The sequence below is a fragment of the Aethalodelphis obliquidens genome, unplaced genomic scaffold (genome assembly GCF_003676395.1).
Source record: "Aethalodelphis obliquidens isolate GAN/ISIS:26980383/991018 unplaced genomic scaffold, ASM367639v1 scaffold109, whole genome shotgun sequence".
Taxonomy (NCBI): Eukaryota; Metazoa; Chordata; class Mammalia; order Artiodactyla; family Delphinidae; genus Aethalodelphis; species Aethalodelphis obliquidens.
The window spans coordinates 322,663-328,662 of record NW_020838053.1 but is presented as its reverse complement, the minus strand read 5'-3'; positions in this window follow the sequence as shown (position 1 = coordinate 328,662).

The window sequence follows — 6,000 nt, the reverse complement described above, 5'->3', positions numbered from 1 at the left end:
ATTATTTAATTCAATAACTTTATGATATTTTATTTTACTGTATCTTCTTTCTTTCTGTCCTTTTTCCTTCCTTCCCTCCTTCCTTCCTTCCTCCCTCCCTCCTTTCTTTCCTTCTTGCCTTCTTTCCTTTGCTTCTTTCTTTCTTTCTTTCTTCCTTCCTTCCTTCCTTCCTTCCTTCCCTCCTTTCTTCCTTTCTTTCTTCCTAGTTCTACTAATTCTCTCTACTTTTTCTCCCTTTTATTCTGAGCTGTGTGGATGAAAGGCTCTTGGTTCTCCATCCAGGAATCAGGGCTCTGACTCTGAGGTGGGAGAGCCAACTTCAGGACACTGGTCAACAAGAGACCTCCCAGCTCCACATAATATCAAATGGCGAAAATCTCCCAGAGACCTCCATCTTAACACCAGCACCCAGCTTCACTCAACGACCAGCAAGCTACAGTGCTGGACAACCTATGCCAAACAACTAGCAAAACAGGAACACAACCCCACACATTAGCAGAGAGGCTGCCTAAAATCATAAGAAGACCACAGACACCCCAAAACACACCACCAGACATGGACCTGCCCACTAGAGAGACAAGATCTAGCCTCATCCACCACAGCACAGGCACTAGTCCCCTCCACCAGGAAGCCTACACAACCCACTGAACCAACCTTAGCCACTGGAGACAGACATCAAAAACAATGGGACTACGAACCTGCAGTTTGCAAAAAGGAGACCCCAAACACAGTAAGATAAGCAAAATGAGAAGACAGAAAAAAACACAGCAGATGAAAGAGCAAGATAAAAATGCACCAGACCTAACAAATGAAGAGGAAATAGGCAGTCTACCTGAAAAAATATTCAGAATAATGATAGTAAGGATGATCCAAAATCTTGGATATAGAATGGACAAAATGCAAGAAACAGTTAACAAGGACCTAGAAGAAATAAAGATGAAACAAGCAACGATGAACAACACAATAAATGAAATTAAAAGTACTCTAGATGGAATCAATAGCAGAATAACTGAGGCAGAAGAACGGATAAGTAACCTGGAAGATAAAATAGTGGAAATAACTACTGCAGAGCAGAATAAAGAAAAAAGAATGAAAAGACCTGAGGACAGTCTCAGAGACCTCTGGGACAACATTAAATGCACCAACATTCGAATTATAGGGGTTCCAGAAGAAGAAGAGAAAAAGAAAGGGACTGAGAAAATATTTGAAGAGATTATATTTGAAAACTTCCCTAATATGGGAAAGGAAATATTTAATCAAGTCCAGGAAGCACAGAGAGTCCCATACAGGATAAATCCAAGGAGAAATACGTCAAGACACATATTAATCAAACTGTCAAAAATTAAATACAAAGAAAGCATATTAAAAGCAGCAAGGGAAAAACAACAAATAACACACAAGGGAATCCCCATAAAGTTAACAGCTGATCTCTCAGCAGAAACCCTACAAGCCAGAAGGGAGTGGCAGGACATACTGAAAGTGATGAAGGAGAAAAACCTGCAGCCAAGACTACTCTACCCAGCAAGGATCTCATTCAGATTTGATGGAGAAATTAAAACCTTTACAGACAAGCAAAAGCTGAGAGAGTTCAGCACCACCAAACCAGCTTTACAACAAATGCTAAAGGAACTTCTGTAGGCAAGAAACACAAGAGAAGGGAAAGACCTATAATAACGAACCCAAAACAATTTAGAAAATGGGAATAGGAACATACATATCAATAATTACCTTAAATGTAAATGGACTAAATGCTCCCACCAAAAGACACAGATTGGCTGAATGGATACAAAAACAAGACCCTTATATATGCTGTCTACAAGAGACCCACTTCAGACCTAGAGACACATACAGACTGAAAGTAAGGGGATGGAAAAAGATATTCCATGCAAATGGAAACCAAAAGAAAGCTGGAGTAGCAATTCTCATATCAGACAAAATAGACTTTAAAATAAGGACTATTAGAAGAGACAAAGAAGGACACTACATAATGATCAAGGGATCGATCCAAGAAGAAGATATAACAATTGTAAATATTTATGCACCCAACATAGGAGCACCTCAATACATAAGGCAAAAACGAACAGCCATAAAAGGGGACATCGACAGTAACACATTCATAGTAGGGACTTTAACACCCCACTTTCACCAATGGACAGATCATCCAAAATGAAAATAAATAAGGAAACACAAGCTTTAAATGATACCTTAAACAAGATGGAGTTAATTGATATTTATAGGACACTCCATCCAAAAACAACAGAATACACATTTTTCTCAAGTGCTCATGGAACATTCTCCAGGATAGATCATATCTTGGGTCACAAATCAAGCCTTGGTAAATTTAAGAAAATTGAAATCATATCAAGTATCTTTTCCGACCACAACGCCATGAGACTAGATATCAATTACAGGAAAAGATCTGTAAAAAATACAAACACATGGAGGCTAAACAATGCACTACTTAATAATGAAGTGATCACTGAAGAAATCAAAGAGGAAATTAAAAAAATACCTAGAAACAAATGACAATGGAGACACAGCGACCCAAAACCTATGGGATGCAGCAAAAGCAGTTCTAAGGGGGAAGTTTATAGCAATACAAGCCCACCTTAAGAAGCAGGAAACATCTCGAATAAACAACCTAACCTTGCACCTCAAGCAATTAGAGAAAGAAGAACAAAAAAACCCCAAAGCTAGCAGAAGGAAAGAAATCATAAAAATCAGATCAGAAATAAATGAAAAAGAAATGAAGGAAACAATAGCAAAGAGCAATAAAACTAAAAGCTGGTTCTTTGAGAAGATAAACAAAATAGATAAACCACTAGCCAGACTCATCAAGAAAAAAAAGGGAGAAGACTCAAATCAATAGAATTAGAAATGAAAAAGGAGAAGTAACAACTGACACTGCAGAAATAAAAAAGATCATGAGAGATTACTACAAGCAACTCTATGCCAATAAAATGGACAATCTGGAAGAAATGGACAAATTCTTAGAAATGCACAACCTGCCAAGACTGAATCAGGAAGAAATAGAAAATATGAACAGACCAATCACAAGCACTGAAATTGAAACTGTGATTAAAAATCTTCCAACAAAGAAAAGCCCAGGACCAGATGGCTTCACAGGAGAATTCTATCAAACATTTAGAGAAGAGCTAACACCTATCCTTCTCAAACTCTTCCAAAATATAGCAGAGGGAGGAACACTCCCAAATTCCTTCTAAGAGGCCACCATCAGCTTGATACCAAAACCAGACACAGATGTCACAAAGAAAGAAAACTACAGACCAATATCACTGATGAACATAGATGCAAAAATCCTCAACAAAATACTAGCAAACAGAATCCAACAGCACATTAAAAGGATCATACACCATGATCAAGTGGGGTTTATTCCAGGAATGCAAGGATTCTTCAATATACGCAAACCTATCAATGTGATAAACCATATTAACAAATTGAAGGAGAAAAACCATATGATCATCTCAATAGATGCAGAGAAAGCTTTTGACAAAATTCAACACCGATTTATGATAAAAACCCTGCAGAAAGTAGGCATAGAGGGAACTTTCCTCAACATAATAAAGGCCATATGTGACAAACCCACAGCCAACATCATCCTCAATGGTGAAAAACTGAAAGCATTTCCACTAAGATCAGGAACAAGACAAGGTTGCCCACTCTCACCACTCTTATTCAGCATAGTTTTGGAAGTTTTAGCCACAGCAATCAGAGAAGAAAAGGAAATAAAAGGAATCCAAATCGGAAAAGAAGAAGTAAAGCTGTCACTGTTTGCAGATGACATGATACTATACATAGAGAATCCTAAAGATGCTACCAGAAAACTACTAGAGCTAATCAATGAATTTGGTAAAGTAGCAGGATACAAAATTAATGCACAGAAATCTCTGGCATTCCTATATACTAATGATGAAAAATCTGAAATTGAAATCAAGAAAACACTCCCATTTACCATTGCAACAAAAAGAATAAAATATCTAGGAATAAACCTACCTAAGGAGAAAAAAGACCTGTATGCAGAAAATTATAAGACACTGATGAAGGAAATTAAAGATGATAGAAACAGATGGAAAGATATACCATGTTCTTGGATTGGAAGAATCAACATTGTGAAAATGACCCTATTACCCAAAGCAATCTATAGATTCAATGCAATCCCTATCCAACTACCACTGGCATTTTTCACAGAACTAGAACAAAAAATTTCACAATTTGTATGGAAACACAAAAGACCCCGAATAGCCAAAGCAATCTTGAGAACGAAAAAAGGAGCTGGAGGAATCAGGCTCCCTGACTTCAGACTATACTATAAAGCTACAGTAATCAAGACAGTATGGTACTGGCACAAAAACAGAAAGATAGATCAATGGAAGAGGTTAGAAAGCCCAGAGATAAACCCACGCACATATGGACACCTTATCTTTGATAAAGGTGGCAGGAATGTACAGTGGAGAAAGGACAGCCTCTTCAATAAGTGGTGCTGGGAAAACTGGACAGGTACATGTAAAAGTATGAGATTAGATCACTCCCTAACACCATACACAAAAATAAGCTCAAAATGGATTAAAGACCTAAATGTAAGGCCAGAAACTATCAAACTCTTAGAGGAAAAGAGAGGCAGAACACTCTGTGACATAAATCACAGCAAGATCCTTTTTGACCCACCTCCTAGAGAAATGGAAATAAAAACAAAAATAAACAAATGGGACCTAATGGAACTTCAAAGCTTTTGCACAGCAAAGGAAACCATAAACAAGACCAAAAGACAACCCTCAGAATGGGAGAAAATATTTGCAAATGAAGCAACTGAGAAAGGATTAATCTCCAAAATTTACAAGCAGCATATGCAGCTCAATAACAAAAAAACAAACAACCCAATCCAAAAATGGGTAGAAGACCTAAATAGACATTTCTCCAAAGAAGATATACAGACTTCCAACAAACACATGAAAGAATGCTCAACATCATTAATCATTAGAGAAATGCAAATCAAAACTACAATGAGGTATCACCTCACACCAGTCAGAATGACCATCATTAAAAAATCTAGAAACAATAAATGCTGGAGAGGGTGTGGAGAAAAGGGAACATTCTTGCACTGCTGGTGGGAATGTGAATTGGTTCAGCCGCTATGGAGAATAGTATGGAGGTTCCTTAAAATCTACAAATAGAACTACCATGTGACCCAGCAATCCCACTACTGGGCATATACCCTGAGAAAACCAAAATTCAAAAAGAGTCATGTACCAAAATGTTCATTGCAGCTCTATTTACAATAGCCCAGAGATAGAAACAACCTAAGTGCCCATCATTGGATGAATGAATAAAGAAGATGTGGCACATGTATACAATGGAATATTACTCAGCCATAAAAAGAAACGAAATTGAGCTATTTGTAATGAGGTGGATAGACCTAGAGTCTTTCATACAGAGTGAAGTAAGTCAGAAAGAAAAAGACAAATACCGTATGCTAACACATATATATGGAATTTAAGAAAAAAAATGTCATGAAGAACCTAGGGGTAAGACAGGAATAAAGACACAGACCTACTGGAGAACAGACTTGAGGATATGGGGAGGGGGAAGGGTGAGCTGTGACAGGGCGAGAGAGAGTCATGGACATATACACACTAACAAACGTAAGGTAGATAGCTAGTGGGAAGCAGCCGCATGGCACAGGGATATCGGCTCGGTGCTTTGTGACCGCCTGGAGGGGTGGGATAGGGAGGGTGGGAGGGAGGGAGACGCAATAGGGAAGAGATATGGGAACATATATATATGTATAACTGATTCACTTTGTTATAAAGCAGAAACTAACACACCATTGTAAAGCAATTATACCCCAATAAAGATGTTAAAAAAATGTATAGTATAGAGCTATAGCTTTCAAGTCTTTTTGATTATGATTTATAGTTAGAAATACAGTTTATCTAATGACCATGTTCACACACATATATATGGATAATTAAAGCAAAAATT